At 46.7% G+C, this 22,189-nt stretch overlaps 1 protein-coding gene and 1 non-coding gene across 8 annotated transcripts in view; both read right to left on the bottom strand.

Annotated features, from left to right (window-relative positions):
• Nucleotides 1–17,638, bottom strand: part of LHFPL2 (LHFPL tetraspan subfamily member 2) — a 152,369-nt gene extending 134,731 nt beyond the window's left edge. For 6 of the 7 annotated variants that reach the window (XR_013445737.1, XM_078067155.1, XM_078067154.1 and 3 more), the window contains exons 1-2: nucleotides 17,244–17,638; nucleotides 2,610–2,684 (exon numbers count right to left, since the gene is read on the bottom strand). The gene's annotated coding sequence lies outside the window, so the exon portion shown is untranslated. The remainder of the gene's footprint in view (nucleotides 1–2,609; nucleotides 2,685–17,243) is intronic. The other variant, XM_036082615.2, reaches the window with a different exon arrangement.
• On the bottom strand, nucleotides 4,335–4,438 carry LOC118529683 (U6 spliceosomal RNA). The gene has a single exon (XR_004914241.2). It is a non-coding gene; the product is annotated as a U6 spliceosomal RNA (small nuclear RNA).
• Nucleotides 17,639–22,189: the final 4,551 nt, after the last annotated feature.

Here is a 22,189-nt window from a genome sequence, read left to right as displayed (position 1 = left end):
TGCAGCTTTGCAATGAAACTTGAAAGTCTATTTTGGAGACTTTGTTTCTTCTTTAAGAAGAAGGAAAGATAAAGGCTTCACCTGAAAACAAAACAAAACAACAAAAAACCAAAGACACCTGAGGGCAGATGGGCCATTTATGTTCTGTGTGTATCTGTAACGAGCTGCAGTCTGGGTTCCCTGCCATTTCAACAAGAAAGGACATGGTCAGTCAGAGACCAGCATGCTACCAACACTGGAGCCTGAGACCAGCGGCACGGTTGCTGTGTCCGCTCGTTGCCTTTGCTCTGATGGCTCCCAAATGTCTACCCTGGACACAAGGGGCCCATGCTGGACAGTGCCTTTGGATCAAGGCCAACACTCCAAAACAGCTACACTAAACACACACACGTGCGCACGCACACCCTGATATACAAATTCTACTGCTGGGGCACCAGCAGGCCCATCTTTAGAAACAGCAAACATTTCATGAAAGAAGAACCCCCTCCTACCCCAAACACAAAGTTCAGAAGCTCTAAGAAAATTCAGGAGCTGTATCACTTCTTGGGCTAATGAGAATGATGTGGGGTAGTCAAGATTCAACTAGAGAATGCTAGTGAAGTGTGTCTGAATGCATACCCATGTGTGAGTGTCCCGTACGGAAGAGGACCATATCAGGAACTTGATGACTTGACCTACCTCATTTGTTTTCTAACTAGATTAGACTTGTATTGTAAACCAGGAGTCGCCCTGAGAATCAGATATCTCCTAGAAGCTCAATAAGCTGCTAATTCTGCCAATTGGTAAGCACTCCCCATGTATTTGGCGGTGTAAAGACCAGACACACAGCCACCACCTTGCATTCGGCTTCTGCAGGAATAGTGCAACACACCACAGGCAATAATATCTCAAATTCCAAAACCTACTAAAAAGCTAAAACTCACTCATATCTTAACATCTGGGCTTTTAAACTGCAACTAATTTCCTTAATTTATTTTTCAAGTATGACAGACAAACTGGCTTCCATGGAGACTGGAAATTCCTGGGCAAAGCTCAATTCCTCACTCTACCCAAAGCCCTAGGAAATTTTAAGAACATAAATAGGGTCAGCTGAGAGTCAAATTTCTTGTACTGCCTTGTCTTTCACTAAATTCTCAGACGTAGCTGTATAACTGGGGCTCGGCACCAGGTAAAGGAAACCAGTTATTTGATTGCTTTTACGTGGGACTCGTTGGCCAGGACCTCTACCAGGAATGCAGGAACCAGAAGACGACTCCTTTCTCTTTGCTTCAGTGCTGCACACACTAACCCAAGCAGCTGGAAAGGCCAAACAATGAGTAGTGTTCATGGAGAAGGCAGGAGAGGAAGGCAAAAGCAAAGACTCAAGGCCATATTCTCCCCTGTGAAGACCCAGGTCCCATGCTGGTTTCAATATTGAATGAACCAGCAGCCTGGGGGTTGCTACTCCCAACCCACAGGATGAAGCAAAATGGCATCAAGCCACTCAGCCCACATCTCAAAGAACTCAAAGTACCGAGAAGATTGGGGAAGACTGAGGTGCACTGATTTAAAAGCTTTTTGCTAACCTTATTTAAACCTCAACTGTGTTTTAAAACAAATGCTCAAACCACTCAGAAATATTTTTATTTCCTCTAGGTTGTAAATTGGGCAAGTCTACTGTTTGCTCCCTTACTGCCTACACATTTAGACACATGATCAATCCTAGGGCTGACCAGGGTTCCCGGGGTCTGGTTGACAATGGTCTCCCCCAGGGCAGCCAAGAGGGCTGGCTGCTCATGGCCACAGGCTGTCATTTAGCACATTAGTGCTCCATGACCTAGCACCACTTATTACTACATAGAAAGACGATGACACGAGAACGCCTGACTTCTTATCCTTTTCATTAGGGGGAGGAGTCTAAACTCCTATCGACTTACGATGGTAAATTCTCAATTATGCATGGTAATATGAGCAAAGAGGCATAGAATTAATCCAAAAAGGCACTCTACAAATCATTTAATTGGTTTATGATTTTTTTGTCACCGTGCCTTAGGGGAGGTAACGAGGGTTTTTTCTTTTTTTTTCGTCAGACATATCTGTTCATTTATTGAAAGTCTGTTTCAGGCCAGGAAACATGCAAAGGAACTCACAGACTAGAGGGAAGAGTTGTGCACGAACACATACGTCCAGCTCACCCGGCAAGCGAGCGTGCTGTGTGAGCAGAGAGGCAGTGATCGGTTCTGCTGTAAAGCCAGGGGAAAGGCTAGGCTCCAAAAAGCCTCCCGCTGAAACAGTCTGATAACTAACATAGGAAATCTGGGCTGGGTCTTAAATGAGGAAAAAGAATCCTAAAGGACTAACTCACATGGACCGGAGAAGGGAGCCCCGCTCAAAGAAAAGAATGTTGGTAATGAGAAGACCAGCAACGCCCGGGAGAAAGCCAGCCAAGAAACACCTTCACCCCACAATTCCCAGCAGGGGCAGGGGACCACTTCATAGCTTTCTTACAGGAAATGTCGCCCTACATATAAGGATTTTCTTTTTAATGAATGAGAACTTTGGGTGGTTATCAGAGCGCATCATCATGGCTAGTTTGCCTACAGCCCACCGGAGCATGAGCAGGTCCTTACCTGTATGCGTGCTCTTTAACAAGAGGCAAAAACCACAAGCCAGCTGTGAATTCAAGAGTCGGCTTCCCAGTTGACCTGAAAAACAACAGGAAAGGGCCATTTTTGTTAACTTGGAACAAGCAGTCTTTTAATGCTCCCAGGAAAGACCTGCGGACCGTGCCTAGGTCTCCTTGGTCTCAAAGCAGGAAGTCTGGTGGTGGGGGAGGGGTTGGGTCAGGGAGACGGGTTAGAATCCCAGTGTTGGAACTCAGTGACAAGGGTAACTGTAAGCCAGGTACTGAACCTACCTTTGCCTCGGTTTCCTCCCCTACAGTATCCTTCTCACAGAACAACCATGCCACGCCAAGAGTCACATGACTGAATATGGGGTGGGTTCACTGCCCTCTGGGAGCTTACAATCCAGAGAGACAGAGAAAGAAATAGGCAGTAATCAGGACCCTGATGCAGCCGACAGGAGCCGAGTGAGAAAAATACAAGGTGATGTGAAGCCTTTACTGAAGCCCTAGCTGGTCCCAGAGGGGTCAAAGGAAGCTCACCAGAGCCAGGGATGGCCAAGCTGAGGTCTGACAAGCAGGAGTTGGCTGGACTAAGAGGACCAGCAAATAGCCTGCCAGGCAGAGGCACCAGCAAAATGGGATGCCTTGGAAGCAAGAAGAATATAGTAGGGTTAATGACTGCTGGAGTATTCCCGGGGCCGAGAGGAAAACCGGCAAGACACGAAGCTATAAAGGGAGGGAATCACAAAATGCCTTGCCGCCATTTTAGGAGAGTTTGGACTTTACCTTAAGGCCACTGGCAAGCCTATGAAGGGTCTTACAGAGAGCAGCACGGTCCAGGAACACCACAGAAAAGAAGGTATTAGAAGGAGGTAATGAGAGTCCCACTCAGCTACCCCAAATGCCATGCCTGCCCTGTGTGGAGAGAGAAGGCTCTAGGGCTGGGGCCCCTCTGGCACTCCAGGGCACTGTTTCCCCCTTACTGGCTCCTCCAGCACTGGGTAATCCCCCACAGGCAGACACCCCACTGGGACTGGAGCCTGCCTGTCCCAACACACCCTGCAGAAGGTCGAGGAGAGGAGTGCCTGGTGTCACTGTGGTTCTCAAAGTGTGGTCCCCAGACCAGCAGCATCAGCATCAACTGGAACTGTGTTAGAAATGCAAATTCTCAGCCCACCCCAGATCTAGCAGCTCAGAATCTCTGAGGGTGGGGCCCAGCCATGTGTGTTATTAAAAGCCCTCCAGGTGACCCGGATGCTCCCTGAAGGCAGTAAGCACTAAATGGGGGCGGTGCCAGGAGCGGGGGTGGGGGAGAGTACAGAGTAGGGAAGAGCTGGCCTGGCCTACTCCCTATGACGTCCATTTTTGTTTACAAGAAAATGCACGACCTTGTTGATGCTCGGAACCCCTCCTAGCCCTGCAGCAGGATGGGTAGAGAGCCCAGGGTCCACCGCTGCAGGAGGATTTCATTTCCCCAAGAAATGCCGCATCCCCTTCTGCAAGCTGCAATTGCTTCGGGGCAGGTAAAGGGAACTCCAGCTTCAGGAAAGTGGACGCACACTTCCCTTTCTTATTCATTCATTCATTAATTCATTCATTCATTTTAATTTTTTTAAAGATTTTTTAAGTAATCTCTGCACCCAACGTGAGGCTCAAACTCACGACCCCAAGATCAAGAGTCGCACGCACTTCCAATTGGGCCAGCCGGGTGCCCCTCATTCATTCATTTTTAAATATGGAATGCTTCATAGATTGGTCTGTCATCCTTGCGCCAGGGCCGGGCCAATCTCTGTATGGTGTCAATTCTAGTGTATGAGCCGCCGAAGCGAGCACACATTTCTCCTCTCAGACAATGCTTCTCCTCCCACCTAGATATAAAATCTGACCACTCGAGAAAAGAAACGGGCCATCCAGAAAGCTCCGTGTGGTTTTATGCGAGGGTCAAGTTTCTTCCTGGAGCGTGGAGCACCCTCTGTGGTTACAGTGATGCCAAGGCCCAGGAGCGTCAAGTAATTTGGGGTTGAGAAAAGCTCAATTCAGCTGCCTCTCTCTTTGAATATCTTTCTTCTCTAAGAAAGAAAAAATTACCCCTACCCCCAACAAAAAGTATATTTCTGTAAGGAGCTGGCAAATCCTCACATTCTTATGTTTCTATTGCTCTTGCTTTTCTTTACAAAAGGGGAAAAATGGGGTCCAAAACATAAAAACAGTACTCGGATCATGGTGATACACTGCATGTGGTCACGTGGTGCCTACACCTTCTAAAGGCCTCTCACACGTCCCACGTGGCCTCCCCACCCTGCACTGCACACCTCACTACACACAGAAAGGTAACGACTGTTCTGCGATCTCCCCTACCAGACTGTCAGCTCCCTGAGGGGCTCAATAAGCTTGTGTTGAATAAATGACTGAACACACAGACATAGAGACTCACCTAGAATAAGAATAATCAGGCCTAGATTCATCCCCTTACCTTCTCTAGCCCAAACGGTAAAATGACTTGTCCAAGGTCACAGAGCAAGCTCATGGTCATACCACAGGAGGCAGTATAGATGGTTCTCAACGCTTTCCAATATTCACAGGCTGTGTGTTCCCACCTTTCCTGGGTACCAGGAAACCAGTACCCCTTGAAGACAAAGGTATTTGATTTGTAATAGAATGGATTCATTTTCTGTGTGTTTTATCTCAAGACCTTGCCCAAGAGCATGAAGGAACATCTTGTGAATCTTGCAATTAGGGGCACTAAGCCCAATCTAAAGACAGAGCAGGGACTTTGGGGGCGGCAGGGGCAAGAAATGGCTGTCAGTGAGGGTGTGGGTTGGTCTTCATAAAAGTTTCCAGAGTTCTGGTCCCTGGGATGTACTTCTGTATCACTTCTCTATCAGTTCAGGCTTACTCAGCCAGCAGGGGCAAATGTAATCTCCCAACCCATCATCATACTATTCTGAAAACACACTGTACCACTCAAACAAGCTTTGGCTTTGGTAATAGGATGTCCAAGTTCAGAGTTCAGCCACCAGCTATTAACTATTCTTTGCAAATGAGGGAGAGAAAGCGGGCGCTAATGCACACTTTCTAGGTGGCATGGGGTCTCAGAAGAGTCAAGCCCTTCTCAAAACGGACTGGGAAAAAGCCTCTACGTAAAGGAAGGTCTCTCCCACTGGCCAAGTTCACCTGTTAAGCAGGTACAGAAACTGAATCATTTCCCAAGCTTTCCTCTCAAAACTAAACAGACTTTTAAAAAAGAACAAAATAATCCCAACTACATTTATGATGTTTAATCTTAATTTTCTTATATAAATCGCCTGGCTTTTCATTACAACTGGTCAAGTATATGTGAAATATGCCACACACATCATGAAGGCTCTCTGAGTGCCTATAACACAGCATGCATGTGCACACACACACAGTGAACAAGAACCAGTTCTGCCCGGTGCCCTCCCAGCTCACCCTGGCTCCTGGTGAGCTGCCCCACATGCCTGCGGCCTCTAGCTATCTCCTGTGGCACTGCTCTCCTTGTCCAGGGCCCACACTTCACCTCATCAAGTCAGAGTCCACTCTCTTCATACCCTGATCTTAGCTAACTGCTTTTGAGAAGCATTTTATGAAATTATTCCTGTGAAGGTATAAATAAGAAATGTGTTCTCTGTCCTATAGATGTTTACATGTTGAAGAAGAGGTTTAAAGAGAATTTTTCACCCAAATTTCTCTAATGATAGAATTTTAGGCACAACAGTTAAGTGAATTCACCTTATTTTTTAATTTTTAATAGATCAGTTAGTGACTCCCACTCAGCAGTCCTGAGGACTTCGATGCTGTCATACATAATTTGAGACATAGCAGGACTCTTCCTCATCTCATGACCATGGTTACCACCACCCTTACAGGGATCGCCCTGCCAGATATTACAGGTGTACCCGTCAGGAAAGCACTAGTCATAAAGGTTCAAATAACCACAGATCTCTGGCATGAAGCCTGCTTCTACTGTAGCTTCTGATGGAAATGTAACAGTGTCACAATCACCAGGGAAGAAGCCTTTTCTCCACCCCTCCAATACCAACCAACACACAAGCCATTTCCTACTATACCCGCTTCCTAAACTGACTTGGTCTCTAGGGTGGGGCTGAGATGGACCCTGCATTTGTAGAGAGGAAGGTCAATGTTGATATAACGGTATGGAAAGCCCAACTCCTCAATCTGTCAGTTCATCTGGATCAGAACCAAACTGGTCTGTGGAGGATGAGGGGCCCTTCCTCATCCATTTCTAGTCAGCATTCTACTTAGAAAGGGGACACTCATTATCCCCAGCTGTCTGTCTAAACCAAAGTGGGAGAGGGTGTGGGAAAAGTCAGCTGCAGGACATTCCTTAGACTTCTCCATAGAGGTCCAAAGCTTAGAGCCCAGTATTTCCAAGAATGCCCAAAAGCACTTAATAGTCAGTGTCCATAAAACCTTCCTAAAAATAACAGCTTCACAGAACTGATGTCTTACATTGTTGAAAAAGGACTCTCTGATTTGGTCCCGTCCAAGATAAGGGCCTCTCTGTAAGAATAAAAGCATGTGTCAAGATAAAAAAGTGATTCCACAGGGACAGAAACCAGTACCCAAGAGGCCAAGAAAAGAACATGTAAGGGCGTCCCTCAGACACGGTCAACATTGCAGGTTCAGATAGATGGGTTTCTAAATCAATGTTTCTCTACATTGGTGTTTCTAGAACCTGCCTGACCATAAGAACTACCTAGAAGCTTTGTTTAAAAAAATACAGATCCCCAGGACCCTCTCCAGTCTTACAAAGTCAAAACCTCAGAGGAGGGGTCTATGCCTAAACTACATTAGAAACAGGCTTCGTGCCAGAGGGAGAGGCAGAGTCCCCACCAAGCAGGGAGCCCGATGCAGGGCTCAATCCCAGGACCCTGGGATCATGACCTGAGCCGAAGGCAGACGCTTAACGACTGAGCCACCCAGGCGCCCCGAGTTAGAGCCTTCTTTATCTAGTTAAAATTATGAAATATAGGGGCACCTGAGTGGCTCAGTCTGTTAAGCAGCTGACTCTTGGTTTCGGCTCAGGTCATGATCTCATGGGTGGTGAGATCAAGTCCTGTCAAGGGCTCCGCACTCAGCAGGGAGTCTGCTTGAAGATTCTCTCCCTCTGCCCCTGTCCCAATGTGTGGGCACACATGGGCATGCACACGTGCATGCTTGCTTTCTCTCGTGCTCTCTCTTGGATAAATAAATAAATCTTTAAAAAAATAAATTAATGAAATTAAATTATGGAATACAGTCAACATGTATTGAGGAAATCAATTTAACTAAAACTTAGCAAAAACAAAACCTGCTATTTAGGTTAATCATATCCCACCTAAAATGACCCTCTAGAACCTCCCTGCCCTAAGGACTAAAGGTAAACACTACACAGCTGCTCCTGGTGGTCATTACAGACCCTAATGGAAGTGACGAGGCTGAGGGCCCTCAGTCTCATCCCAACAGAGACCAGCCCTAAGTGGCAGGCAACCCATCCAAAGTCAGACTCCACAGGTGCCTCCTGGTTATCAGACTTTACAGGTTTCAGCCTCCAGCTGACTAGTTCATAGTCTTATTCATGTCCCAGCTTTGGGTAAGGCTGGCTACTCAAAGTGTTTTCCACAGAACCACCAGCATCAGTGTGGCAGGAAACTTGTGGAAATACAGAATCCCAGGCTCCACCCAGGCCTGCTGGAGCAGAATCTGCCTTGTAACAAGATCCAGGTAATTCTTGTGCACACTGAAGTCTGAATGTGCCAATGTGAGACTTTTACGCCCACCTGTGGAACACCCAGGTCATCAGCTTACCCACGAATGCTCCAGACTCTCAGAGGCCTTCTTCCCTCACACTCTCGTCAGTCTTGGTTAGTCCTGGGACCAAATCACCATCAGCAGGGTACAAAACTAGCTGATAATTCAAAGCCCAACTTTGAGGGAGTTAGAAAGAGGCAGTAAGTACTGATAATCTCCTACAGTCTCATCTCGCTCTTATATTCCTTAGAAGGCTGAAATATGGACCCCATGACCATAAATCAACAGAGACAATCCAAAGTCAAACAGTACCATGGAACGCTGGCTCTCCTGGTTCCAACACAGTGTTAATGAGGGCAAGGTCATGAGTATGATTAGCTTCCTTTGTTCGTTGGCACAGACTCCAACCCTCTACCCTCTGGCTGCCTACAAAGGCTGACACGCCCCTGGTTACTAAGAGGACTCAGAAGAATGACAAGGGGAGGCTTAACCGAGCAGCACCGGTAAGTAACTCAAAGAACTTCCATGCCCTATGAGCAGAATGTGTCGAGGAACAGAACACGCAGCCAGAGGATGGCTGACATGACAGATGAGCAGGTCAGAATCCAAAATTATCTGGACATTTTGACGGAAGCCCCATGGTCAAGATTTTTAAAAAAACTCACACACACATATAAGCAAGAGGAAATCTAACTGGCACTTCTCATTTTAAAGTGTTTTAAAAACATGCCAGTTGTGTTGACTAAAGTAGCTGCCAAGAAAGCTCACGTCGTCTTAGGGTCCATGAGTCTAGTTTCCCGCCCAAGGGAAGCAGCAGTCCATCTGCCACAAAGCTCATCAGACTATCCTCGCCAGTCCCCCAGCCACCTGTCCACACAGGTGAATACACAGCCTTTTCATCACCACCACTTTTTCATCACCACCACCACTTGGGTTCTTATAATTAAGTATGGCCTCTTTCCCTGGCTACAGCTCTTTTAGGCTTCGGGTTATAGTTAAAAACATTCCACATATTGGCTTAGCTCCCTTTGATGCTGCCCTTTCTTTACTAATAGAGAAAAAAACTATAGACCTCAGCACAAACTGGAAAAAACACATACGCAGACCAGACAACCTAAGCACACTCATTTACCAAAAGGATTCCGATCAAAAAGACCTACAGTCACCTGTTTAAGCCAGTGCACTACGCTACATAGTACAGCATAAATCCATGCAGAATTAGTAATTAGGTTGGCAAATGATGAGCTCCCAATACAGAAGAACCTTGGAAGGACTACTATAAAAATGAGCAAATGACAGAGTGTAAGTATCTGTTTAGACATACTTCTCTATGTAGGATCATCTAGACAGCCATTTAAAAACTTGGATGGGATTTTAGACTGTTTTTAAAGTTGTGACCCATGTTTTTCTTAAGTCTATATTGAATACACAAGTGGTAGTCATTTATGAAGACAAAAAGACTGCTTACTGGTAAGTTTGCAGTTCCCAGACTATCCAATCCATTATTTTTAATTTCAGAAAATTTGGTCTCTATGGGCAAGAGAAAAAAGAAAGTTTTAAAATCTTAAGAGGTTAATTTGCCCTGAATCAGTGTATGCACCACTTACCTAAGCATTAAATGAAGCTACTGTCCACAGAGTGACAACCATCCTTAAACAACTGGCTAACTGCCTGAAAACTGGAAAACAACATGTGAAATTCAGCCCAACTGCAGCCTGCCCCAGGAGAAAGGAAGCTTGAACTCCAGGTGCCCTTGACAACACAGCTCAGTGTGGAAAGAAAGAAAATGCTGAACAATAGAATCAGTAGAGGAAAAAGAGCCCCTCTAATTTTGCAGGCATGTGGAGAGGTTGCTGCTAAAGGGATATTTAAGATCTCACTGCTGGTTTGGGTTAAAATGAACACTGAAACAATTTTTAAAAAGAAAGAAACCTAACATATCAGTATAGTACATATTTAAATGAGTACTTAACAGATTTAATTCAAGAGTTCTTACCAATCAGAAAAACATTTACACGCTTAGCTATAAAAGTGAAACACCTCTCAAATCACATTTACAATGTTTATGAAAACACAGAAAATATAGGGTAAGGAGTGGGTTCTTGCCTATAGTTCAGAGGAAGCTGCCCCACTCTGGCTGTGGGTCACAGCCCCCAGTCCTGGTTGTATTCCCAGCCTCCCATCATGAGCAACTACGTTTACAACAAATAGGAATTGCAATTCTCTTTTAAAGCAGAAACCTGCTTTATAATGGATGCACCACAGATTTAAGGAGATGTACAGTGTTGTGGCCAAAGACATTTGCACACACACACACACACACAAACCCACCAACTGTTTTGCTCTGATTTTAAAAGTAACATGATATTTACAGAAAATCTGAAAAATAGGAAAATAAAGAAAATAACTAGTCACTTGAAATCACACTAGCCCAACATGAAGAGTTAAAAGTTGAGTCTCCATCCTTCCAGTCTGTCTATGGCTACCAGCTTTCCCTTCAACGGCAACCCAGTTAAGCAAGCAAGGGTGAGGGGAGGTGTCCCTGCTGGTTCCACAGCCTGACAATGGTCCGTAACCCCACTGGTCTCACCCTAGATCCACAGCAGTAAGGGCACTCACAGTGTGCACAGATCAAACAGCATGCCTGCAATTTAACAAGCATTCACTGGCGTCTATTTTGCACACTTTTAATTATTCCACAAATGAATGAAATTCAAATTAACAGCAATAGCCCTCCAGGGCCATATGGTAACTTCATTAAAAAAGGCAGATAAGCCTCTTTTTCGTGGACATGAAAACAAAAGTTAATTTTCCCAGTACAAGTTCTCAAGGCACCTACAGATTCGGAGCCTCTGTCCTGTCTTGTAGATGGCTGCCTTCTCACCGTGTCCTCACAGAGGTCTCTCTAAGGGGAGAAAATTAGTGTTGGGAGAAAGGGTGTAGGGGAGCAATTGGTAATAGAGACCTGGGATCCACAAACATGTGTGCAGCTCCCGTCCAGCCATCCAGGGATCCCTGCAAGTCTGTGCACTTGTAGGATTAGAGATACTCAGCCCACGCCAAAATATCCTTAGTTCCACAAACAGGGAGTGCTTTATTTATTTATTTGTTTATTTATTTATTTTTATTCATTTGAGACACACAGAGATACAGAGAGAGAGCAGAGAGCACGAGCAGGGGGAGAAGCAAAGAGAGAGGGAGAAGCAGGCTCCCCGCTGAGCAGGGAGCCCGATGTGGGGCTCGATCCCAGGACCCTGGGATCATGACCTGAGCCGAAGGCAGACGCTTAATGACTGAGCCACCCAGGCACCCCGGGAGTGCTTTTTTTAAAGGCCCCATATTTACCATTATAACATCCTAGCTTCATCACTAGCCTGGGCTGCAAATCCCAGTGTATTACCCTGAAGTGGCCAAAAGCCAGGAAACCTGGTGACACCTCGGGAACTACCCTCTGTCCATACAGAAGACACAAGAACGGCTTTTATCGCTAATGTCACCTCGGTAGGTGTTACACATTGTTTGCTACGGACCCGCTGAAACCCTCAACATTCTTCATTCAAATACCATAACTGACTACAGAATTCCGTAGAATGTGAAGAGCTTAAAAGCTAGTTGGGCTGCACTGTCCTAAATGGAACCTCAAAAACTCACCCAAGTCAACACCTCAGAAGTCTTACTTAATTTTGACTAAAATATTTTTTAAATAGTCTCCAAAACACCACTTAATCAACAAATGTGGGATTAAATCCAAATCAGAACAAACCCACAGGAGGAAAAGTCAAAATACAGTGAGGTTCTCCTTTCTTACCTGGCAAGTCTCAGTCATAGTTGGGTACTTGCTCTTGACCTAGCTGAAGGTATTACAGTTTAACTAAGAAAACATGCAGGTAACATACCTCTTTAACTGGACTTGGTATTTTATAGATGCACACAAAACTACTTTACTTTCTTAGCAAGTAAAGGTCATCTTAAATTTTCTGAAATACAACACACACCTTTACAACAGTCAGTTCAAGCTGCTGTAACAAAATACCACAGATTGGGTGACGTAAACAGCATTTCTTTCTCACTGTTCTAGAAGTTGCGAGTCCAAGATCAAGGCACTGTCAGGTTTGGTTTCTGGTGAGAACCCTCTTCCAGGTTTGCAGATGGCAGCCTTCTCTCTCTGGCATGCTCTGGTCTCCCTTTCTCATCTCCTAAGGACACTAATCCCATCATGGGAACTCCACCCTCACGACCTCATCCAAACCTAATCACCTCCCAAAGGCCCCACCTCCAGGTACTTCCGCACTGGGGATCAGGGCTTCCACAGATGAATTTTGGGATGTGTGTGTGTGTGTGTTGGGGGGTGGTAATCAATTTCACCAGTTATACATCCTAGCTATTAAATATGTTCAGAGCCATTCTACATATATTCCTCTCAATGATTTCAGGTCAAAATAATATAAACAGATCTACCATATCTGTAAAATAATACCAGTAAGAGACTGGTCATTTAAGGCCAAGGTCAGGGGCTTGACTATCCCCAGTTAGGCCTGTTGAAAGGATAAAAGGGAAAAATTCAGTTACAAGGACACCACTTAACTCTCACCCTGAGCACTATTTAGTAAATCTCAACCAACCAGGCAACCACTTGCCACTACTATAAAAATAACTCCCTCTTTCATCTCTAGCTCCAGACCTCTGTTCCAGCCTGTGTCTCTAGCTCTCTGCTGGGCATCTCTCCCAGGAAGGCTCACAGTGCAGTCCGGGATTCAACTGAGCTCATTAGTCCTCACCATCTCCTCAAACTGAGGATCCCCACAGCTGCTTACCTCAGCGAATCGTGCCATGACTGATCACCCTGGACTCCCATCTCACTAAGTGCCCACACCCAAAAGATGACCAAGGAAGTGTGACCAGTCTCTCCTGGCCTCCGCCTTCCTCTCCCCTTCTCCTTCTCCAAGTCCCTCATGGATTCCTGCACTAGCCTCCCAACTCACCTTCTGTCCCCATTCTGGTCTCCTTGTCACCCAGCCCACGTCACGGCCACCAAGTTCTTTCTAAAGCACAATAAAGCAAGTCAATTACCTGCTGCAAATTCTCCATCATTTAGCCAGCTTTGGAGATGAGGTTCAGCTTCCTCAGCTCAGCACCCAACCCCAGCACCCTCAGGGCCTTCCCTACACAACCTGCCTCCAGTCCACACAACTATCAGAGCCCTGACTGCCTTACACCTTTGCAAGCCTCCTAGATTCCAAACATGCAATTATTATTGCATAATGTATTAATGTTATTTTAAAAGTGATGAAAAAGAAAACCTGGCAGGTGCATGAGGAACCAAGTATCCACTTTTCTTTATTCCTTCATTCATGCCTTATACAGCATGAGAGCAAGAAGTGTTTCAAGTGCCACACCAGATTCTTCCCTGGACACATCTGGGTTTTATAAGCTGATGATCAAAACTGACCTTTAATTCCTTCTTTGCCCTTCTAAGGCTGAGAAATCTCACCTCTGAGAAGAAAAAAAAAAACTGTCTCCATGGCATGTGGCTGCTGGTTCTACTCACCCACTACTCAAACTGGACACAGATTTTTATAAAGCATGGGAAAAAAAGAGCCCCCTCTTTCTCCCTTATCCCTACAGAGAACCCACAGGACTGGCAGCCCCTGCCACTACCCGCGGCCAGATCACTCCCTCTGAGCAGGCAGGCTTGTGGGAGGGAAGCACACCCAGCCAGCACTCTGCTCTCCCAGCACAGTCTCTTCTAAAGCAAAAAAGGAGCTTCCCGGGTTTATGGAGGTCTCTCGCACAGTTTGCTTTGCCAACTAGAATGTGTACTCTGTGAGAGAAGAGGCCTGCTCTTGGTTCTTGCTGTGTTACCAGAGGCCAGAGCAGAGCCTAGCCCATGGGACAGGCTTCATAGGTATTTGCTGAATGACAGGATAAAAGGATGGACGAATGAGCAAAGAGGCAGTCCTCCTCAATTAGAAGAGCCATATACAGCATAATTCCCCTGCTCAAGAAATAGTGTTTGGCTAAGAATGCCTTTTGTTCACTTTGTGCTAGGTACAACCTTAATAAAAACTGGGCAGTGTATCATTAACCCCAAAGTATACTTTAAAGTTGCTTTTTGGAAAAAATTCTGGAGATTAGATATTTACTTACTGCTTGTATCTTTCCAAGAGCAGTAAGCATCGAGTAAAATGTTGCCTTTAGGATTCCCCAAGAGGCATGCATTTTGTCCAACCATTAAAGTTCTTTTGTCTTTTTTTCCCCCCTCAAACGAAATTTGGATATTTACTTTCATGGGACTGGAAACCTGAGAACCTGCCATCACAGGGTCAGTGAGGCCTGGAATTGCAAGCCATACCTGTGCTCTTGCCCTCGGAGCCACATGCAGCCTGCACTACACACTCCCCAGAACTGGAGTCCCAGGGAAGGCTGACCAGAATGGGCCAAAAGGATGCAGCTTGTAAGTTCTAGAGAGATCAAGTGTTTCCGTCTGTGGGCTGTCAGAGGCAGGGGGACAGCCTCAACTCAGGGTCCGCCTCAAGCAACCACAGCTCAGGTATGCATTCCGACTCTTTGAATGGCACTGCTTTTTCCAGGGCATTTGAAATATTTGACAACCAACATTAACATTTTCTGAGCACTTAGCACGAGACACCACCCCAAGTCCTATACAAAAGTAATCCTAGTTAATCTTCAAGGTTAGTCTTTGACTTGAACTCTGCCACCGAGTTATAGACACAGAACCCAAGGCTGAGAGAAATTAAATAACTTGTCCGAAGTTCAGATAGTAAGTGGCACCTCTGGGAACTCAACAGCACCAATTTGGGTCTCCTATATTTTCGCTTCCTATTTTGTCAATTCTTTGCAATAAAGAATCTGAGAAGCTGTACACAATGTTCATTAAAAAGGACTATGTACTTTTCTATATGTTGTTTTTCTGTCTTCCACTATGGAATTTTCCTTCCTGCCCTGTCCACTATATGCAGTGAAATCTCTTTAATTCATCAGTCCACACATCTTTGTAGGCAGGTGCCATCAATTCTGAGCCCATCTACATGGATGAACAGTATACATTCCTTTTTCCAGAAGGCACTGCTTTGCTCTCATCTACAAAGATCCTTTTTCCTTCCTAAAGACAAATGACTGGTTCATGTACCATGATTCGAATTACATTTGAGAATGTTCATTTGCAGAGTAATTATTCTTCCTAATTGGACTGCTCTAAAGACAAATGATTCTCCCTCCCCACCCCTATCATCTCCTGCAACATACCATGTCTTCTTTCCTGGCCTAAAATGTTGGCTGCACGCTTTGCAAACCACAACCAGAGACACTACCTGCTCTATGTGTGACCACCTAGAAAAAATATTATTATACCATAATAGTGGTATTACTGCAAGCCCCTCAACTATTTCATCAGCATCAGATTTGACACAGATTAATAACAAACCTGTCACAGTATGACGGCAAAAAGAAATGAGGATGTTGAATTTTATTTCTTTCCTCTATCTTTAAAACATTTAATCTTCCCACTAGCATGTGTTCCTTATCTCTTAAATTGTAAATGAAGTCGGTTTTTAAAAAGACCAGGAGGAAAGAATCAGAAACACCCAGGAAAGGGCAACGCCAAAGAAATTAGCACCGATCCTCGCTTAAACCTGTTGGGGGTGGAGCTCTCAAGCGAATGAGTGTAGGAAAAGCAAAGCGCCCATGATAAACGTTCCTTCGAACTCTGTTACTCAGGTTTAACTCTCTGGGACGAGACCCTAACCGCTCCCCTCCCCCTCGCACTCATCCCTCTTCTCCCTCTCGCTCAAACACACACTGGTCTACTGGGGCTACTTTGCGATTTCAAACAGAAGTTGTACTTTTACATGTGGGTCACGGATGGCAACCTACAAGAACGCACACAACCACAGACAGAAAACGGGAAATACAGGAAATGGCCCGGGGGGGCGGGGGAGAGTAAAGATGGGGGTGGGGGACAAGACTTTGTCTTTACTCTCATTTACTCGCACTGAAACAGCTCACGGACTCTCCTGAAACTCAGGACCCTCCTAGATTAAGAGAAAAGTTGAACGGGATGGAAGAAAATCCTTTTGCTTTTCTCAGCTCAAAGAACACCAGACCGCTGAATGGAAGGGAAAACAGGGGGTAGGGGGAAACTTTGTGCCTAAAAACACCCAAAGACACATACAGAGTCTTCCCCAGTCCTTTACCCCAGCCCATGGGCTCAACCATCCATCCCAGATGTGGTCTTTCCCACTCCACGCCCACCTCCTCCAGCCCGCACCCCAAATCACTGCGCTGCCCACAAAAATGCAGCCCAGATTTGAAAAGCAGCTGACGTCTGTGGCCGGCGTGACCCAACGCCACACACCAGGCCCCACGGGGGCGACCACCGGGCGGCCCCCGAGGCGCGGTACCAAGCGCGCGGAGCTCGGCGCCGGGCTGCGCCCAAACCCGCGCGCCGCGGTGCCCGCGGGAACCACCGGTCGGAGCCCGCCAGCGGCGGCGGGAGAGCTCGGCTCGCGCTGGCTTCCCGGCAAATTGCCGTTCCAGGCACAATTTTTCCACTTCTGCTGCCGGCGGCTGCGGCGGTGAGAGGAGAAGCAGCCGCTCCCTCCCATTCCCAGCATCCGACACCCGTCCCGGTGCCGGGGACGGTCCTCTTCCCTCCCCGTTGGCTCCGGGGGCGCGGGAGCCAGGTTCCCGCGCCAGCCACCGCGCACGCAGCCCGGGCTCCGCCGGCCGCGACGGTTCCGCCGGCGCCCGGACGGGGTGCCCCCCACCGGGGCCGCCCGCCCCACCTGGCCGGGGCTGCAGGCTCTCCCTCCCGCAGCGCGCGCGGGGCCCGGCGACTCCAACTCACCCGGCCCCGGCTCCGCGTCTCCGGCTCCGAGCTCGCAGCCTTCCCCCCGCCGGGGCTTTCCGCTACGCCTCCTCGCAGCTCGCAGCTCCGGGAAGGAGGAGGAGGCGGCGAGAGGAGGGGGCGAGGGAGGGGAGAGGAGAGGGTCCCCGGGTGGGGGGAGGAGACGAGACGAGAGCGCCGACCTCGGCGGCCGCCGGCAGGGCTAGCAAGGAGAGAGGAGGGAGGAGGGAGAGGGGCGGGGGCAGAGAAAGAAAGAGGCCGCCGAGCCTCCCTGCCCAGGACCCAGCCCCGCGCCGCTGCCCAGTCACCATCGCCGCCCCCGTCCCGCTCTCGGGCCGGGCGTTCAGGGGGAGGGGTCGGGGCCCGGGGCTCTCCCGGCGCCTCGCGCGGGGCGGGGCGGGGCGGCCGGGGGCGAGGCGGGGGCGGTGGCGGGACGACGAGGCCCGGCCTCCGGAGGGGAGTGTCCTGCGGGGCCCGGGAGGCTGTTGGCGAAAGGGGATCCCCGGGAGGAGGGGCGGAGGCCCCGGGGCCTGGGAGCGGGTCACTGCGCCCGCCCCGCGGCGGCGGCGCCTCCTGGAATCCTGCGGAGGACCCCCGGGCCGCTCCCGGGAACCTTCGGGGGGCAGTTTCGGGAAAGTGTCTCAGGAGCGCCGAGAATGCGCACGGCCTAGGCAGGGCGGCGAAGTTGGAGTCGGGGGTGATAGGCCGGACTCCTGCCGCGGAGCGCGGGCCCTGGAGCGCCCGAAGCAGTTCCCCAGGCCCGGGTCGGAGCGGGAGAACGTCCCGCGATCCCCGGGAATCCTAAGCGGGAGGGTGGGTTGGGGCTGCCTGGACCCCCATCCTCACCTCCCTCTCCCGGAGAGGAGGTTCCAGACATGAGTTTCTTTGCTCTGTGATTCTCTAGGAGGGAAAACTGCAAGCAGTCACAAAGAATATTCGTAAATACTTGGGGTTTTGAAACATCCTCCTCTGTCCAAAATACGGTTTCAGGATGAATTTCTAAGGCACTTTAGCCGACACTCTGAAAAGGCACATCCTTCTTGTCTTTTCTTCCTGTGAGACCTGCTCCTGTCCCCAACTTCTCTGCCTCTTGTCTGGGATACCTTTTTCCACCAGTTGCCTGAACACAGACCCTAGCACTGGATTCCCGGCCTCTGCCATTGCCATAGCCACTCCCATTGATTCTTCATTTTAAGGTCTTCCCAGTTGTCCTGTCCTTTCCAAGTCCAATGCCACCTTCCTGGTTCTCGCTGTTGGGGGACTTAATGGTTTCAGTGCTCTCTCCCCCATTCCTCGCACGGGCATCCATCTGTACATGCGAGGGTAATGGTTCTAGAACACGGCTCAGGCAGGCCACTTCCTGTTCTAAAAGCTCTGGGAGGCACTTTACCACAGAAAATTCTGAATTTAAAACTCTTCTGTTCAAAACCACCCACTTACCCACTCCTCAGAGCCTTGCTTGCCAGCCAGGACTCCTCCCCTCCTCCCAGAAGGTTCCATACTGTATCCACTTGGGAGTTGCTGATGCTCTTTTGCCAGAACTGAAATGCTCTCTTTTATCTTCTCCCACAGCCAAATCCTACTTATCTTCATTGAAAAGAAGCTTGTAGTACATTTCTTCTATAAAAGGATGTATGTGTTCTTCCCATTTTGTGAAATCATACACTAGAAATAACAAGGCTTATGGGGAAAATAGGGTTAGCAACAAAGGATTCCAAATCTTTCTTTTTTTTAAGATTTATTTATTTATTTTAGAGAGAGAGTGCTCGAGTGCACTAGTTGGGGAGGGGCAGAGGAGAAGACTCTCAAGGAGAATCGCAAGCAGACTCCCCACTGATCTTGGAGCCAGACCTGGGGCTCAGTTTCACCACCCTGAGATCATGACCTCAGCCAAAACCACCAGTCGCACCCTCAACCAACTGAGCCACTCAGGTGCCCCCAAATGACTCCAAATCTATGTAACATTGCAACTAGAACACTAACAAAAACAGTAACCATTCCAAAAAACATACTAGCAGAGTTTATGAGCCATGTTAAATTCCTAATAAATATTACAGTAAATATAAATACAGGACTTTTACCTTTAAGAAAGGATGGCAGTCACTGATGAAGGGACTGGAAGGAGAGTTGTTGGAGGCTGTTGAGTTCAGAAGGTAAGCACAAAATGTACAAGTATAAGAGGTGAATTCCCCCCTCACAATAAACCCTTCCAAGTTAGAACTCATGGCCAAACGAATCCAAGAGAAAGAACATAGGGTGAATGGGCGTCCCGCACAGCACCGTGTATTCTCCACAAGAAGCAGGCTGCTGTGTTTTGCTTGGAACTGCTGTTACTTGGTGGTGCTTGGGACAGTTGCTTGTGAACAAACACAACCACCCGATTTTATGAATACCCTTTCCCTATATATCAATGAGTTCACCTGTGTTACCTATATTCTCATTACAGAAACAGGCCAGTAATAGAATAGGCTGTACTTAATTCTAAGCTTAGAAAGTAGACTGTACTTCATTCCACACATGGATTGAGCCCTTCTATATGCCAGGAACTGTTTCGGGCACTGCAGATGCATCAGTGAATAAAAAGGAGCGCAAAAATATCCACCCCTGTGGACCGTAGGTACCTGAAATTGGCATCACAGGATGGTATTACATATTTCTTATGGATGTAATTTAAATTAGTGCCTCATCTAATGCCTTATGTTACTGTGTCTTTCAGAACATCTGACATGTAAAGCAGTTTACACCCATTTTATGCCTTGTGTTATTGAATTCACAGGAGAATAACCTGAGAAATCTAAAACTAAGGTTTTCTCAGAACTGTTTGTTGCTATTTGGGCTAAAATTAAAGCAAGTTCCCCAGATAGGATCATTTGGATCTGAAGAGCAGGAAAACTACACTTGATAGGAAGCAAAAAATTAAGGATGGGAAGGGGAGGGAGAATAGAAAAGGAGAGAGATGCTAAAAGGTGTAGTTCAAGAAGAAAGTACTTCTAAGCTTTCTGGAAACGTAGCTAGAGAAAGAATAATAACAGGAACTTTGGGATACTGTGAATGCTGCTTCTTTCATGTGTTTCAGCCAAATGTTCAAGAAACACTTAATGTGGGATGAGTGAGGATGAAATTATAAGAAATTAAAGGGTACCTGAAGTGTTTGGTCAAATGACAAGGAGGCCTTGGAAGAAAATAATTATGAGCCACTAGATAGGTCACAAGGGAAAATTACAGTGGTGCCTGGCTACAGTGTTGTGATTCCGAATTTACTTGCCTGTGCAAATCACTCATTTCTCTGAACATTATCCCCCACCTAGTATAACTTGCATCAACAGGGCTAGATATTTTTCATGTGCGAACGCTGTGTATCCTATTCTGAGTGTGAATCTGCTTGGAATGCAAATAAAATATGCATTTACAAGAGACACATTTGATATATTTTCATGATTGTCAGCATACTGACATAACTTTAAATTTGCCTGTTCATCTTCATAAAAACTACCCTCTCAAATCCACCCCCCCTCCTTCTTAGAGATTGATATTTCCTAAACTGTGATCATAGAATTCCAGGGCTAGACACACATTTAGAAATCAATGTCTTTTGAAGATCACATTAAAAATGAAATGACTTAAGCGGAGAATTTCTTCAAGGAAACTAGCAAAATTGCACTGCACCAACTTGAGGTCCTGGGAAAAATCAGTCTTTTAAAAATTATCATTCTGCCTTTTTATCCATGAATCTAATCATACAAAGAAATCATCTGAAACTCCAAGAATCCACTTTCCTTGACAAATATGGAGAAAAGGCAGTTTTGAGCACAAAGACTTGAAGAGCTTTCCAAATTAAAAAGGGCTCTGGGCAATTAAAATCAGTGCTCTGATCCTCGTGAGACAGAAGCAGTCTTTTTGGCTACAGCAGTGACGTGGCCACAGTATCGAATGGGTTTAACCATGTCATATTTCACTTTCTGCTTCCAATTCGCAGTTTTTAACTCAAGGTGAAAATGACGGTCTTAAACACTAAAAAAAAAAAAAAAAATTCCCTATTTTTCCTGAAATCCCATTACCAAGGTACCAGGCTATTTGTTGAATGAGGATAGCAAAATGTCTCCAAGTGAGAACAAATATCACAAGTGCAAATAGGCATGTAGGATTTTTCAGTAACCACATTATAGGAGGGCAGTAGGACCCATGAGCTCAGGCCATGAGCTCCTGATAAAGAAAATCTCAATGATCTGTAGAAAACACTTCCTTAATTTTCATACATCTGTTAAGGACACTGTCCACACATGAGCCAAGGGAAAACATGGCCCTAAAAATACACTGTGGCTAAGTCATGAGAGAAATGAGCACACAGAACTTTGGGCATTTGCTCTCTTCTGGCAAAACTAAGGGTTGTTGGTTGCTTTTATCTTCAGGCCACAGTCTCTGCCTTCTGGCCTTTCTTTATTCTGTAAATGAAGCAGTAGTTTTAATTTGCTGACTCCAAAGAAGTAGTTTGCTTTACTGCCTCTAGTTCCTAAACTTGATTCCATGAGACTCCAGCAAAACTCTACTCAAGAAGGTGCTCTGTTCATTTCCTCCTATTATGTCACCACTACCATAAACAAATCCATCTGGCCCTCATCCAATTGAGCTTACCCCTGAAGTGAGATGGAAATTTCCATACAGTGAGAATGTTCTACTGCGATATTACTTTATAGGTTGCATGTAAATTCTACAACATTCTTAGCTGCTTAATAACACGTAACTGGCAAATTCAATTCATTCCAGGTATTTACCTGCAGACATTTTCCTGGATTACAAACTTTTCTCTGAAGAGGTACAGAATACAAAGAAGCTTGGGGGATTATGTCTTACAGTATTCATGACAGGCATAAAACCATCCAAAGAAAGCCTGCTTTAGCCCTTTCTAACAACAATGCTGTGCATCTGGTCCCTGACTTGTGCTTTAT

Source organism: Halichoerus grypus, chromosome 2, assembly GCF_964656455.1.
Source record: "Halichoerus grypus chromosome 2, mHalGry1.hap1.1, whole genome shotgun sequence".
Lineage (NCBI taxonomy): Eukaryota > Metazoa > Chordata > Mammalia > Carnivora > Phocidae > Halichoerus > Halichoerus grypus.
The sequence above is the reverse complement of the archived record's forward strand: the minus strand, read 5'-3'. Positions and strand labels throughout refer to the sequence as shown.